The following is a 16607-nucleotide window of genomic DNA, read 5'->3' as shown; positions in this document are numbered from 1 at the left end:
CAACCATGATAGACATTATACTATCATCTTATTTCTATGACAAGTATAAGTAGCTTGAGAATATTTATATATATTTGCAGTATGTGTCCTAAACAAAGAAAAAATGAAACTAACTCTGAGGGATTCCAGATAAATGCATTTATTCTCACATACATATATGAATAAATATGTACCTATGCTCTTCTTGCAAATAATGAAGAAAACTTTGTTTTCCAGAAAAACTTTTTGTAAGAAAACTAAATGATATAGAGAATAACTGAGAAGCTACTTGAGATGAATGTTCTCAGATTTCCAAAGGGGATCGCTATACTGCTACGTATAAGGGAAGAAATTTTTCTTTTGTTCTCAAAAGAATAGGAGAAGAAAAGAGAAAAGGCAAATATTAAAGAGATAAAAGTCAGAGTAATATAAATGTCATAGAGTAATACATTCAAAGATGTTAACCCATAAGCCCAGATTTCTAAATCTTTGGTGTACACGGCTTAAGGGTATATAGAAACCTGTCAGCCGCTGATTTCACATTCATATTGACATCAAATAAAGAGAATTACACTGAATATGTGAATGTAAAAACCAGAGGCAGGGAGGCTGATGAGCAATTGAGTTTCACAGACATCCTTGGAAGGAATTTAGATTCTTTAGGTCATGGGATTGGAGTTTTTAGCTGAATTTATCCATATATCCAAAGAATGAAAGAGCACAGCTGGCATCAAGGTTAATGACCAACCAATCAAACAGTTAGATATTATATGAAATAGATAGCAACCACTCATAATTAACTTCCCCTGAACAACTAGTTCACAAGAATACTGATGTGTCAACACAAATAGAAGCCTGGTTTTATCTACTTTAATTGGAGGAAGAAATAAATATGGCTTTTGTCTGTACATTTCTTTATTTTTCTCAAATTCCTTAGAATTTAGAGAGGCAAATTGGAAAATGAGAAAATGAAATAATGATCAATGCATTGGTTTGTCTATTATTTATCTTGTCTATTATTTATATTATTAATATAAATAATAAATATTATTTATATTTATTATGAGGGCTTAAACAAGAATCAAATAAACACATTTAGTCAAAGTTATATTTTTGGTATTTATAAAAGCAAAGTAACTGGGATTCAGGTAGTTATTACACAGATGAGCCAAAGATGGCCTCTGTGTATTGACCCCTAGGTTATTTCTTTACTGTAGGCTAATAAATGTTAGGTCAAAAGCTCACCAGTGTCAAAATCAAATTTTTACACATCCAATCATTCTTTAAAAAGCCCAAGCAAGCAGATTTTAAGCCATTTAGAGCCTGCTTGCTTTGCATACCCTGTGAAATGCCATCCCATATATGCTATCTTTTTGAAGACAGAGGCTTGTGGTTATAAGCCTGACCCACAGTCTCCCTACCATACTTCCGAGTGTCGTCGCCTAAATATGTAATCCCCTTGTCTGATTGTCCTCACTCCCCAGGGGTTCCTTTGCCCTCCTCACCTTCTAGATGGTGGCCTCCTTGCTATAAGCCTCTGGACAGTCTCATGCTGTGATAGACTTCCCTTGCATGCAACCCTGTCCAAGCACCACCCAGTAAAGTTAATTGTGTGTTATTGCCTCCTGTGGTCATATCTTTTTCCTTGATCATCCCCCAATCCCTTAAGTACCATATATAGTTATAGAGGAAATCACAAAACTCATTTTGGCAATGCAGTGCACTAGACAGGATGAAAAAAAAAAAGTGAAGATGTAAAATACTAAAAAGATTGAGAAAATATAACAAAATCGTCCAAAGCCAAAAAAAAAAAAAAAAAAAAAAAAGATTTGGAACCTAGAAACAAGCCAATGTTGAAATCCCTGGAAGTGTTTGTCAATATTAGTATCCAAGAAACCTGGGTTATAAGAACTGCATAGAGGATCAAATATAAGAACCTGAACTTATATGTGGAAGAGGGTTAGAATAGAGAACTTCAAAAACTCCTTGACTATTTGGACAATTAAAAAAATATACCTTCCATCAACGCCAGGTATCAAAATACCTTACCTATCTAGACTTGGGCATTGTGTAAGAAAGAAAATTCCCTTGAGAGTCTGTAATTACATCTCTCCCCTTATTTGTGTTAGAGTTTCAAATTATAATTTTGCATGCTTCAAAAATCCTCAAGATGAGAAATTAAAGTTTCCTAAGGTAGGTAGCACTCTGGTACCCTCAGCTTCTGCAGTGTTTGATGGTCCCTGGAGAGATGCAGCCCCAATCTCCATAGAAATCTCAAAGATAAAACCCTTCCTGGGCTTCCCTGGTGGCGCAGTGGTTGAGAGTCTGCCTGCTGATGCAGGGGACACGGGTTCATGCCCCAGTCCGGGAAGATCCCACATGCCGTGTAGCGGCTAGGCCTGTGAGCCATGGCTGCTGAGCCGGCACGTCCGGAGCCTGTACTCCGCAACAGGAGAGGCCACAACAGTGAAAGGCCCATGTACCGCAAAAAAAAAAAAAAAAAATCCAACAAAAAAAAAACCCTTCCTAACATCAGAGAAATAGAAGGGAAAGCCACCCTGGACAAAATGCAGCAAAAACAAACAAAACCCTGAATAATAGGACCTGAATGGAATTATAAGACACAGAATAAAAAAGAGATATTTAGAATTCTTAAAGAACCAATAATTAAAAGAAATTATAGATATAATAAATTATAATCTTTAAAATATAAACTTCATTAAACAAGTTAAACAGTAGATCACATGTAGCTAAAGATAGAATAAATGATTAAGGAGAGAGATGCAAAGAAATTGCACAGAGCAACAAAAAATTTGAAAAATTGAGGCAAAAGTTAAGATGGGGAAAGAGTAAAGATTTAAAATAAGCTAACTGAATTCTAGAAGAAAAATATAGAAAAAGAAGAAGAGTTACTCTACAAATAAATAATGGCTGAGAATTTACAAAACTGATGAAAAGTGAATTTTCAAATTTATGTCTCAACAAGTCTGAAGCAGAAAAGCAGAAGACTAAAATGGTGGCCACAACTTAACCATATCCTTGAGAAAACACAGAGTTAAAAAAACAAAACAAAACAAAAACAAAAAAAACTTTAAAAGCACCCAGAGGAAAAAGATACATAACCAAAATTGACAGTAGACTTCTCAATAATGGTAATTAAAGCAAGGAAAATGGAAATTTATTTCAAATGGAAGAGAGAAAACTATAACCATCTTAGGATTTTATGTCAAATTAATTAAAAATACAAGAATAAGAAGGGGAGATGCCACTATTTTCACACACCCACACAGACGCACCCCTATACACAAGAGGTAATCCCCAACATTCCCCACTAAAAAAATTCTAGAGACTATATTTCAGGAAGAGAAAACTGAACTCAAAGCCAAAAACATAAGAAGAAGAACAAATTTTGAGCAGTTAAGTTGTTAAGTGAGTGGAAAGCTAAAGAAAAAATTCTTAATAAAAATAATGTTTGCTTTTGTAGAACTAAAATGCTGGACCAAATAGCATGTAAATGAGGGAAGGCAAATTAAAATATTTAAAATGTACTAAGTGAAAGCAACCTACATATGTTGATTAACTTGTTTTTATTAAGTGTGCATTTTTTAATATTAAGCTTATTAAAAAAGAAAAGAGATTGTATAAATTCTAAACCAATGTAAAAGGAAGATGAAATTTAAAATAAATTCAATGGATTATAAAAGAAGAGGAAAAAATCTAACAAAAGCAGAAGGAATGGAAAAACTATATAATATATTACTTAAAATCTATCCATAAATTAATTAGATTCACCTACTACACATAGAAAATATCATTGATAAAGAAAACAAAATTCATCTGTATTATATGACTACTAATCCAAGAATGCTTTTACCACAGCACATTGGCTCTTCAAATCTTTTTGACAAAATAATCAAAATTCATCTGTAGAACACAAAGGTTCTACAGTGACGCTTTAATACATCAATCAATTTCCCAATAGTGTGAGTGGTGTCTTTTATCAATCAGCTGTTGCCACAATATCCTACGTATCAACAATGAAAAAAATCTCAAAATCTCAATAACTAACAAAACAAATATTTACTTTCATGCTCGAGGGTCTCCAGGTTGACAGTGGTTCAACTAACCTGAGCTGGATTGACTGGGCGAGTATGGACTCCAGGAGTCCAACTAAATTCAAATCTGTTCCACATTTCTTCATTCCACAGTCCAGGCTGAGGGGGTGGTGTTTACCTAGGGTATGTTCTTCTAAAGGCAGGTTATAAGAGTGTCAGAAAGCAAAACAAATCCTTAAACTAAGATAAAGTTACTTGTATCAAATATTCTAATATTCCATTGGCTGAAAAAGTCACATGGCCAAGCAAAAGACCAATAGGGTAGAGAAATAAATGCTGTCTCCTTTGTCAGGATAAATCATTTTCTAACAGGAAGAGAATAAAGAATTTGGAATAATAATCTAATCTCCCACTGTTCTTTTACAAGCTTGTCTTCACACTTTTCATTCCAACATTATCCTTAGTTCCCATACAATTTATTGAATTTAGTCTATGAGGCCAAAGTAAATAGATTTATAGATAAACTAAATTTTTCCATGGGATAGATCTCTACATAATGGCAGGAGAGCAGTAGATCCTACAAACTCATTTATTCTACTTCTACTTTTATTTATTTATTTTGGGGAGTACACAAAACTATCTGAGCCACTTGGTTTTGCTAAGTAAATCCAGAATTAAGCAACAGTCAAAGTATAATAAATATATCATTTGAAAATTGCTTATAAACTACAGGGTAAAAGAGGCTCTGTTGTATATTTTAAAAATAGCCCCAGCTTCTCCATTGTTTCAGAAGTTCCTCCAAATAATATAGTTTCCTCTCTTCCTTTCTAATCACATCAATTTTTTTTTTTTTTTACCATGAAGGCCCAGTTAGCTTTCTAATAAAAGTCCCAGCAAAATTCTATTCCTACTCCAAATGTAACATATAATTTCTGATCTCTCCACCGTTGCCTCAGTTTGAGACTATCCTTCAACCCTAAACTTTTTTCTTTTTTAAAAACCATTTTATTATCTTTTTTTCAAATTTATTAAGGTATAAATGACAAAATTGTAAGATATTTAAAGTATATGAAGTGATGATTTCATATATTTACACATTGTGAAAGGATTACTCCATTAATTAACATATCCATCACTTCATATATTTACCTGTTTTGGCGGGGAGGGGGCATGAGAAAATTTAAGTTCTACTCTCTTGGCAAATTTTATTTATTTATTTAGGCACGCCTCGCATCTTGTGGAATCTCAGTTCCCCCATCAATGATTTAACCCTCGGCAGTGAGAGCATGGAGTCTTAACCACTGGACAACCAGGGAATTCCCCTTGGCAAATTTTAATTACTCAATACAGTGTTATTGATTATTCCTCTCAATTGATCCTTCCTCAGTGATAATATCTTGAATGGTCTCTCTGCCCTTCTCTGATCAGTATCTTAGCTATTTGCTCCACTCCACACTCTTCTCTGTACTGTGCATAGAGTTAGAAGAAAGCTCTTCAGAATCAATACTCTCATTTCCTATTGGAATGGGTATATAAGCACTATTCATGTTACGAGTAGCAGTTTGATTCAAACTAGTTCCAATAATAAAAGTAGTTCATAATCTCACATAACTAAAGATCTCAATAGCATGTCAGTTTTCACACATAATTTGAATCCTGGGTTCACAGTAGCACCAAGGTCCCTGGTCCACCTGTCTGAAAATATCTTGACTACCCTCCTCTTTAATTTGCTTCATCTCCTGTGTGTCTGCTTCCTTGCCAAAGTTATGGTTAAACAAATGACTCTCAGAATTCCAGGATAAAGTCCATATAGCATACTACCCAGAGGAAAAGAAAAAGTCTTGGCCCAGTGTTCCAAACAAGTGTATGTAGATTTTCTTTAATTAGATCGTTTTAGAGGCAAATGCCCATTCTCTGAACCAATCATTATGGTCAAGAAGATAGAATGGAACAACATATTTAGACTAGGTTTTGGGTCCCAACCCTGGAACTATGAAGTCAGTTTACCAAAAACTAAATGGATTCTCAAATGGAAATTAGAAGATATTGAGAACAATTGATTTAAAAAAATGTATCCTGATTTGGTAACAACTGTGTACAAAACTGCTCTTTTCTAACAAGAATTCAGGGGAAAGAGCTAATTGGGACTTGCTTAGCAGCTTTAGCTAAACGTTAGAAGTACACATTCTGATTTCTTGACTAGTATCTCCCAATATATGTTCTACTCAGCCCCAATTCCTCAAGAAATATATAGTTACTCTATGAAAAAATGAGAAAAGTTGTTTGATGTTTAAATAATATTAGGATATTCATTTAATAAAACTGAGTCCTTGTAAATCTCCCTAAAATCAGTATAAAATTAATACTAACTTTAAATAATTACTGATAATATTTTATATAGCATAGCTCACAATGTTTAATTAAGGAAGCCTTTTTCTAGAATGATATCACTAGATTAATTTCTGAGAAAAATACCTAGATTGTTGCGTTTCTAAACCCATGTGCTAGCTTGGCTAGGTAAGCCAGCTGAGCGCTTTTCTCTCCCCTTTCTGACTTCTTTCGTCCAGGAACCAGCCCAGTGCACACTCCCTAGGTACCTCCACAAAATGCACTCTGAATAACAGACCATGCATTTGTCATTTTTCTGATACTGAATACATTTGATTTTTCTAATCATGATTAATTATGTCAGGGAGTCCTTCATGTGCACAAACTTCAATTTACCCTCCTCACTGAAATTATTGAATTTGCATCCAAGATCAAGGTGCCAGCGTTTGTTTCTAGTGAGGCCTCTCTTCCCGGCTTACAGAGGGCTGACTTCTCACTGTGTTCTCACATGGCTTTCCTCTGTATGGAGATAGAGAGAGAGGAAGAAAGAGAGAGACAGAGACAGAGACAAGAGAGAAAGATTTCTGATGTCTCTTCCTCTTCTTATGATGACACCAGTCCTTTCAGGTTAAGGTCCCACCATTATGACCTCACTTAACCTTTATTACCTCCTTATAGGTCTTATCTCCAAGTACAATCACAATGAGGATTTAGGCTTCAACACATGAAATTTGGGAGGACACAACTTAATTAATAACAAATTATACATGAGAGCCAAAATAGCATGGCTAAAGTAAGATCATTCAATTTCCCAAGCATAATGCATGTCTGCAAAATAATAATTGATCCAGGTTTTTTCTTCTTATTCCTCCAATAGCTATAGGATATATTGACTAGGTTGGTGATACTGTGAGACACTATCTACATTTCACCCAGCATGAAGAGAAGGGGAAGGGACCAGAACATTACTTCCCTTTAAGAGTTTTACCCAGAATTTCATATATTAGTTTTGCTTATGTTCCATTAGCCAAGACTGTTTTATTTAAAAGTTGGAAGAAGCATTTCCTACTGAACAATCTCACATAAAAATTAGAGCCCCAAATCAAAAATGTTTAAGAAAAAAAAAGAATTCCCGTCTTCCTGGTTAAATGACAGTGAACTACAAGGGCCTCCAAACTTTCCATTATGAATATCTATGAAGACACAGAATTATAGGGTCATCATATAAGAACTCTATAAACTATGTGGAAAAAAATGTCATAAGCTAATATTCAAATTGACCTTCTACCAACTGGACCATTATTGGGAAAGAAGATTCAGACTCTAGCACACAGTAACACGTGCTCTACTTTCTACTGGGAAATTATGTCCTAATAGTTAGTGTAGATCCAGCTCTGGCAGAGATTCAGGCACTAGGCCAGAACCAAGTAATAAGTGCTAAGGGGAAAAATTGAGCAAGAAGGGAAGATTGATGTGTGTGTGTGTGTGTGATTTACTATTTCTGCTTTCCAGTCGCAAAATGTCATTGCCGTCTTTGTCACTTCTATTTGTCCTTAACATTTTATGCCTATTTAAAGTCTCTTTATTTACATTTTCGTGTAGTTTCAGGAGAGTGGAAGTAAACATATGTGTTCAATCCTACAGGTTGAAACCAGTTTGTATTACATTTGGATAAATTATTTATATAAAGGAAATAACTGTACTTATCACTAGAAAGTGAATATTACATGACTGCCAACTTTTGCATTGACCATTTGTTTTCAGCTCCTTCTCTGTCAAATCAAATTACAAAATACAGGTATGCACAAGAATAAACTTGAATGGGGGATCTAAACAATAATGGTTCAAAAAAATGGGGAATCCAATGTATGTAAAAGAAGCCATGTAATATCTGTTCTGATTCACTCTCTCTAGCAACACTAGAAACAAAGTAACTTATAGCAGAGCTTCGGAATTTGCATATTGAATAAACAAAAATATTATTGAAGAAAGCAGTAGAATCATGTTAAAAATCTATTTTCGTGGACTAGCAATTACTATATGAGAAAATAAATGCTCAGGAGTGGAAGTACATGAAAGTAAATGTGGGTTACTTTGGCTTCTTGCAAATTTTAGGCAACCTACACATTAAGAAACAGAAAATGTGTTTTTGAGGAGACTGCAAGGAACACATCAGTGATTGAAATGAGCTTCATTGGACAGATTGAAATGGGCATGTACTTTATTCTAAGTTATCGTTTCTATGTATTAATACAAAGATTTTTTTGTAATTTTACTGGAATAATATAATTACAGCTGGAATGTTAGGTTTCTAAACAAAAAAACCCAAAAACATTGCTTTTAGGGAAAAAAAAAATGAATGTGAGCAGTTAGTTTTTCCACATCAAAACTGGTGAGGTTAAAGGAATCACTGCTATTTATAAAACAGAGAACATCTGTTTTGGTCTACCCTTCTTGTAGATCAGTTGATTGTCAGATTATCTGCTTGACCCTAGCCACATCCTCAACAGAATCAGCAGAAACTTTGTTCTGCAAAGGGAGTTGCAAGCCAAATAAAAGTCAGTTTCCATATCCATTTTCTCAACATGGATACAATTTATGTTTTTCCTTTTGCTTAGCAAGCAGTTGTGCTACGAATTTTATCTTGAGAGTTTTGGTGGTAATGAAACTTTACTGTAATTTAAAATGAGCCGAGCATGTATAAAAATGAGAAGAAATCTGTCTTTCTTGGCTCACTGAGACATTTTTTTAAAATCCAGTTGAAATATGTATGACTTCCCTGAGCTCTGGCATAATTCATCATTTAAAAAAGTCAATATAGAAGATTTTATTTTCAATTAGTAAACATTTATCTGCCAAAGAGCTAGACATTCTTGATTTCTCTATTACGTTTTAGAATATTTTACCATATAAGAATATGCAACCGTCTGTCTTTATATAACAATACATTAAATAAATTGTCAGCTAATACCCTGACATACAGATTTTTAGATCATTATATCAGGCAAATAGTAGATGCTCAGTAAATGCTGTTTTATTTTTATTGCTCAAGGTTTTTTTCCAGTCATACTCCACATGAAGTATCTGATAAGAAAATATGAACTGTTTCCATTTTAAAATTAATATTTATATATCTTAAAAGGATATAGAGAAATATTGCCTGAATGAAAATAGCATCACAAAAAGCAAATTGCTTCCTATGCTAACTATGTGTTTCAATTCATCCAGCAATATATTGATCTCAAAGAGAAAGTGTGGGAAATGGTAGTCAATAACATAAATCTATAAAAACTTTCCAGAGAAAACAATATGAAGAAAATCTAAATTTTTTAATTTGTTTTATCTGATTATTTTATATAGATAATAGACCATTCTCATAACACTAATAACTTTAATCAAAAGTTTTACCGGAGATTACATGAAAGCAATTATTAGCGACATGTTCCATCAACATTCTCCTAAATATTTTGTAGTTTTAACATAGGCTTAAAGCTCTTATTCTATCGATATATAAGAATAAAGATAAAATAATAAAAACAAAACTGTAGAGGAAATGTATATAATAAATCTGAAAACAAACACTAGATCATAAACGTATGGGGTTTATTTCTTCAAGGGCAGCTTTCATAGGAAGATTTCAAAAGTTCATAAAGCTTTTAGAGGTTCTGAGGCAGTGTTTTCAGCAAAATGTTTGTTCAAAGAGAATTAATGCCACTGGTCATTTCATAATGCCCTGGCCTGTCCAGAAGACTGTGGAATAGCTCACTGTAGAAGCTGTCAAAATATAATGAAATACTGTATATTCCACCAAGTCAAGAATCACACCGGCCCTTCTCTATTATGTACACAGCATGACAAAAATGCGTAATAGCCACACAAGAAGCAAGAATGTGGGAAAAGTGAGCACACGCATACTGGTGGTTAGAATTTAAATCCATAAAGTTTTTTGAAAGGTACTTTTGCAGTACCTAACAGATTTTAAAACTTTGTACATTTGAGAGGGAAATTTGACATCTAGAAATCTAAACCCCAGAAATACAAGTTCACAAATGTTCTAAAGAATGTTCATTGCCGATTTGTTTTTAAATGCTAAATATTGCAAATGACCCAATTGTTGATTAAGAGATGTATAGTTACATAATATATGGTATATCCATACTGTGGGAGGCTATGGAGCCATTCAGAAAAATGAAGTAGGCCTGTATGCACAGACATGGAAATACCACCAAAACTTAGTGATTGAAATATGAGTTGCCAAAAAGTACATATACTGTGATCTCATGTAGGTCAAAAAAAAAAGCTATGTATGTTGTCTGCTTACATGTAAATGTATATAAATGCACAGCAAAAGAATATATACCAAGCTCTTGAGTGGTAACACTAAGGATGAAAGCAGGCCTGGGGAGAGGAAGAAAAGACTTGCACAATTTACTCTTTATATTTGTGCACTTTATATCTTTTATAGAAAGAATATATTTATTTATTAGTTGTATAATAAGCAAGGACCATATTTTAAAGCCAAATATGAATAATATTTGGAGTTTACCTTGTTTTTATAGTATTGACATAAGCAATAAGAAGCTACCATTTAACAGAAGGCTGAATCTCTACTAGCTAATTCCTTTCCCATTGGATAATTAAAAATAATTTATTTTCTCTAGCTGTTTCTACCTTTCTGCCTGCTACTTATCCATTTAACTCAAATTAAGAACAGCCAATATATATACATCACTTTTAAGAGTTAGAATCCTCATACACAGCCTCAAAGATTTTATAAATTACCTTGACTACTCCCTTTAATAATATATTCACCAGCAGTCAGATAATTTTTTTAAATTTATTTAATACAGATCATTTAGGAAAACATTCATACTAAAGGAATTATCCAAAACTGGTTATTTTTCTTTTACCTACAAACCACGTTGAACAGGCACAGTGTGAAAAATGTAGTTGTCACCTCCTGACTGAGGCATTACACTCCTGACCACTTCATTTCAGTATCTAAAATCCGGGAATATTTTCTTCCCATTATGATCTAATTATGTAGCTTAAGCCCTGTCATTACATACACAGTAAAGATGGAAAAATAATATTCTTGTCCCATCCACATTAATTTGTCTTAAAGCCAAAATCGATGGTGTCACGTGAGGCATCTTGAAATTAATTTCCTAGGTTGCATTTGAATTGTACTGGAAGATGCACTCTGCCTTTGGCTCCATTAGAACAATATTCTGTTCAGCTCCCGTTTTATTACTGATATCTATATACGATACTTAAAAAGAAATGGAAAGGCAAATTTACCAATAAGAAGCAACAAAAGGATGCTTATGGCAAGGAGGTTGATTAGGTTTGCATCCATATCATGCCACTTTGTTCTTTTGTTTCATTATGAAATGCCCTATTTAATCCGCAGTCTCAGAAAAGTCTTTAAACCATTTTGTGACCATGCATAAGACGTTTCTAAGATAGAATAATTTGAATGAGATGTTCTGCACAATAGGCTGAATCCCTACTAGCTAATTCCCACTGGAGAACTGAAAATAGCTTGTTTTCTCTAGGTAATTCTGCCTGCTAATTACCCATTCAATTCAACTTAAGAGCAGTCAAGACCTATATAAAAAGGGGTCACTCAAAGTGACTTGTTTCTCTAGAATGGTAGTAAGAACTACTCTTCCTTAACATATAAGATTAGAATTTTCTTCATACACACATTTGGTCAGAGTCAATATATAATTATAGGACACATGGGAAAATCACATCTTAAAGTATCGGATAAAATGTAATATTCATTACTATATGGTCAAAGTAAAATTTTAACAATTAAGAGGTGCTTGTTACTAACAACCATCTCAGCCATGTGTTGAATATTTATTTTGTGTTATGTGCCAGTGTTTCTTCCATCTTTACTTTTGTACTTTTCTTGTCCATAATTACGTAAGAAATGCTTTTAAATCAAGTGCTTAGCAACTCTCCAGACAGATTTAAACCATATGTACTTCCTGCCATTTGATGCAATATTCCAGAATTTAGGGGAAGGGCCAAAGTCCTACAGATAATCCTGTGACTCTGGACCATCTCATTTTTCTTTTGTTTTCTTCCTCATCTGTAAAATAATAGGGAGAACCTGACATTATCTAAGACTGCACTTTAACGATATATGTTTCTAATTTCCTTTCCTCTTTATATCCTTTCAGACTTCCACAGAGTAGACAATATGTCAATCCAAGGAATATTTGTTAAAACCAAGTGGTTGTGTATGTTGTATATGTGATAACTCAGAGCCTTTGGCAAGATTTTAGACAAATTCCAATTATCTGTCCAACAATTATCATCTTGTAAATATCAGAAATATCACGATCACCAATTAGTATAAAAATATGTGATTATGGCTATTCAAGTTTAGAGAATATCCTGTATACCCTGTTTCTTCATGTTACTTAAGGGTAATTTATAAATTGTGTGCCCTTAATAGCTAAGCCAAGAAACATTTTCATAGATATTTTTATAATAAAAATCTGAAAATCAATACCCATTGCCTCCAAATTCTGGAATATAGGGACTACTTTGTCTCTCCTATCAGTAACTGGGATGAGCCAATGCAATCTAAGACTAGAAAACAGGTCTCAATAGAAGAAAACTATGCATGTGATCAGGGCAGTCATACCCTTTCCCACAGCTTGACCAAATTTTAGGCAGGCTTCTTCTTGTCTCTAGGCCCCTGACCTCCTTTTCCTTAGAGTTTTACTTTAAAAAACTTGTCAGTGCAAACTCTTTCTCTGCTTCTTTGAAATGTATGTAAATCTTCTCCAAGCTTCTTGCCAGTTTACAACCCAGGAATGTTTTTCTTAAGGTTCAGAGTCATCCTTTTTTATTATTATTTTTTTTTTATTAAAGTACAGTTGATTTATGTTTCAGGTGTACAACATAGTGATTCAATATTTTTGTAGATTATCCTCTGTTTAAATTTATTACAAAATAATGGCTATATTCCCCTGTACTGTACAATATATCCTTGTTGCTTATTTATTTCATACATAGTAGTTGGTATCTCTTAATCCCCTACCCTTATTATGCCCCTCCTTTCTTCCCTCTCCCCACTAGTAACCACTAGTTTGTTTTCTATATCTGTGAGTCTGTTTGTGTTTTGTTATATTTATTCATTTATTTTATTTTTTAGATTTCACATATGTGACAACACAGAGTATTTGTCTTTCTCAGTCTGACTTATTTCACTAAGCATAATACCCTCCAAGTCCATTCACATTGTCGCAAATGGCAGAATTTCTTTTTTTTCATGGATGAGTAATACTTCATTGTGTGTGTGTGTGTGTGTATATATATATATATAAAACATCCTCTTTATCCACTCATCTGTTGATGGACACTTAGGTTGCTTCCATGTCTTGCCTATTGTAAATAATGAGATAACACCTCACACCTATCAGAATGGCTGTCATAAAAAAGTCTACAAATAACAAGTGTTGGTGAGGGTGTGGAGAAAAGGGAACCCTCTTGCACTGTTGGTGGGAATGTAAATTTGTGCAGCCACTATGGAGAACAGTATGGAGGTTCCTCAAAAAACTGAAAATAGAACTACCATATGATCCAGCAATTCCACTCCTGGATATATAACCAAAGAAAAGGAAAACACTAATTTGAAAGGATACATGCACCCCAATGTTCTGAGAGCAATCCTTTGAAATGTAAGCATGGAGGAAGACAGCACCCCTATCTCTCAGTTTCTGTGGAAGGTTGTAGCCTAACATCTGTGAGTACCTTACTCCAATTTGTAAAACTACTTCCTGTCATGAGGATACAAGAAAGTTTACTTTTCCTTTGAGTAAAGCAAATTAGCAAACACAGATGGCCGAGGATCATCCCTCCACTCCAGCTCTTAAAATCGCTCCAGACTTTTGTTTCAAGAAGTCGAGCTCAGTCTCTCTTGCCTGTTTAACTTTGGTGCAATTTTTGCTTTGATGCATGAAAACCATGGTGAGTTAAGGAAAAATGTATCAAATTTGTTCAATTTGGGTACTTATAAAAAAAACTCCAAAAAATCATAATCATAATATTGAGGATGCATTGTAACCTATTTCAATCATGTCCTTATAAAGTTGTTCAGGTAGGCTTACCTTAAAACAAATATTTTAAATAATTTTGAATTAACATCTGTTGGAGACAAATTTCACATTGCAGTTAAATTATTTTTCTTTATATCGACATCTCACACATTAGAATTAACACAATTCTGAGCTTATATTCTGTTGATTTAGGATGCACAGTAAATGGTTTCTTGCTTGTAAGAGCTTGTATTTCAAGAGAAAGGACAAATATTGATTTAGAGAGAATTACTAAAATCCCATACGAGAAAAGTGAGACAAGACTGAAGGTGAAGCTGAATGTTGCTTACATGCAGGCTTGGTGCATTATGTATATAACAAAGAATAGGAGAATATGTCCATAAAATAGCGAAAGAACATTAATGGAAAATTCATAATACATGATCTTAAGTACAATTCAATAAATGTAATGCTCTTTAGTGCTTTTTTCACCTCAGATTACTTGTTCTTTAAACAATGGCTAGAATTATCTTTTAACAGCTAAAGATGAAAGAAGCTACCATGCAAAAGAGAAAAGACTGAAAGAACAAGGAAACAGACAATAGCACTTCAGATGAGGAGTGATGTGATTGCAGTGTTCATATATATTATCGAGTAGACAAATGAGGATGAAGAATAAAAGGACACTGTGGATTTCTTTTTAAATTTGTTTTTAAAATCTCACATGGTTTCACCTCCATGTATATCATAGAACTAGCAGGCATCTTTTTATCTCTTACCTTCTCAGGTCTCTTTACAACTTTTCTTTTAAGAGAGAGAGACAGGGCTTCCCTGGTGGCGCAGTGGTTGAGAGTCCGCCTGCCGATGCAAGGGACATGGGTTCGTGCCCCGGTCCGGGAGGATCCCACATGCCGCGGAGTGGCTGGGCCCGTGAGCCATGGCCGCTGAGCCTGTGGGTCCGGAGCCTGTGCTCCGCAACAAAAAGAGAGCGAGAGAAAGAGAGTTAACAAAAAACATATTTATTATTCTAGATCAAAGTATATTTACACAACATCAAAAGTTAGCATGAATTAAATGGTTGTTTAGGTATCACATAAATTTCACCTGAGATAAAGGTTCATTAAAACAATTAAGAAACTTGTCACCTATTCAGTATGTCACTCTTTAATTCATGTCTAGTTGTTCCAACTCTTTTTGAATTGATGCACTAGTTCCATTGTCCACTTGAAAACTGAAAAAAAAAAAAATCAACAAAGCAGAAAGTGATCATGGTAACTAGACAAATGAAGCAGAATTCATAAAAATTAACTAGCTCTGGCACTAAGCAAAATTATGAATAACTTGCTTCTGTTTTAGCACACTACCATGGGCAGCTTTTATCATTATTTAGGATAATCAGATTGTGTTTGGATAAATGCTTTAGCCAAATAAGCTACCAATAGAATTTCTTTCCATAAGTGATTGGTCTGTAGGAATCTGCGGAACTGGGGTTTAAAACAACAAAACAGCTCTGAAGAATTAATTTGACAAATATTTTCTTATAATTTTTTTGTGTGTCCCATACTGTTTTACATTTGGTGCAATCTAATAAATAAAAAAATCGTAGTCTCAACACCTGAAGAAAATTTAAGAGTAATTTTGTCCAACAACTTCTCCACACTTAAGCCTACTCTGTAGCATTGATGATTTTCCTGCCTTGGCTCAATTCCTAAAAATGTATCACTTACCAAAAACAGTCTCACCGTCTGAGACAGCCAGTGATGCTTAAAGAAGTCATGTTTAGCTGCCTCTTAATATATCTGATTGTCATTTATGCTTACTGGTTTAATTCTACCCACAGAAACCAAACATAGAACACATCTAATTCCTATTTTATTTAACAGCTGTCTAAACACTTAGAGACCTTTATATGATGACCAAGTAACAATTACAAGAGATAAATTATATACCATTTAAAATGTATGCTTCCTTTTCTTGGATATTTTTAGGGTTTAATAATCTAATCATTCTTAGAACAAGTGTGATCCAAAACCACTGGGTCCCAGAGAGGAGCCTGTGAGATCAAAGCTATTTTTATAACAATACTAAAATATCTTTTCTCCTTTTGTACCGATGGTGCAGAAACAATGGTGGATAATACTGCTAACACCTAAGCAGTGTTAGCTTAGGTGAATCGAGACAGTGG

The 16607-nt window shown here is 34.0% G+C and overlaps 1 long non-coding RNA gene across 1 annotated transcript in view; it reads right to left on the bottom strand.

The window, feature by feature from the left end:
* Nucleotides 1-4125, bottom strand: part of LOC125960398 (uncharacterized) — a 33166-nt gene extending 29041 nt beyond the window's left edge. Inside the window, exon 1 of the long non-coding RNA XR_007469993.1 lies at nt 4107-4125. This is a non-coding gene — a long non-coding RNA (uncharacterized LOC125960398). The remainder of the gene's footprint in view (nt 1-4106) is intronic.
* Between the last annotated feature and the right edge of the window lie 12482 nt (nt 4126-16607).

This window comes from Orcinus orca, chromosome 11 (assembly GCF_937001465.1).
Source record: "Orcinus orca chromosome 11, mOrcOrc1.1, whole genome shotgun sequence".
Lineage (NCBI taxonomy): Eukaryota > Metazoa > Chordata > Mammalia > Artiodactyla > Delphinidae > Orcinus > Orcinus orca.
Note: the sequence above shows the minus strand (reverse complement) of the source record. Positions and strands in the feature narration are given on the sequence as shown.